This window comes from Anarhichas minor, unplaced genomic scaffold, assembly GCF_050575085.1.
Source record: "Anarhichas minor isolate MPS153535 unplaced genomic scaffold, ASM5057508v1 ptg000040l, whole genome shotgun sequence".
In the NCBI taxonomy this organism is placed as follows: domain Eukaryota; kingdom Metazoa; phylum Chordata; class Actinopteri; order Perciformes; family Anarhichadidae; genus Anarhichas; species Anarhichas minor.
Window position 1 is genome coordinate 6,499,380 of NW_027466486.1, and position 800 is coordinate 6,500,179.

An 800-nucleotide genomic window follows, 5' to 3' on the forward strand; every position below is an offset into this window, starting at 1 on the left:
TCTCAACCTTTTCTTTATGTACCGTGCATGTGCTTGTGTGTGACGGTGTGTTCCAACATGCATGTTTCTGCCCAATGCAGCTTTATATATATTTTAAAGATAAGCCACTGTTTAGATTATTTCTCGCCCCTTTTCTGACCGATTTGAGAATGGACCATACCACTGAGGGACAAATGGGTATGACTCAGTGTGACACACAGTTGCATCCATTCGAGACTCCACTCATTCTAGATTGCAGAATGAGACACTTGAGGCACTCAAGTATTCAATATGATACACACTTTGCTTAAACCCTCACTCCACTCCCCGCAAACCCATAATTATGTATAGAAGTCCTGTCATACATTATATAATTACATATCAGAGAGAACTGAGGAATTACCGTATTGTGTGCTGTACTTTTTTTTTTTAATTATCAAACGCCTGAACGTCTATTTAAAAATGAAAATCACACTCATCATTAGACTCCAAAATACGGAGATGGTATCTAGAAAAAGCTTTTTGGTCGACCGCAGCCGTGTGATTCACCCAGCTCTTGTTTTTCCCCCTCCCTCTCTGCTATCTTTCTTTCTCTGTCTGTGTGTATGTGTCACATCCTGACACCTGTGTGTAGGTGTGGACCAGGGCACAGGTGCAGGTGCAACCTCTCGAGGCCTATTTTAGTATTGGGACGGATATTTTTTGCATGTGTCTGCATGCAGCAGCCTCGTGTGTGTGTGTGTGTGTGTGCGTGCGTGTATGTGTCAGGGCATGTGAAGCTGTGGCTTACTTGATCGAACCGCTCTGAGTGGTATGTGGTT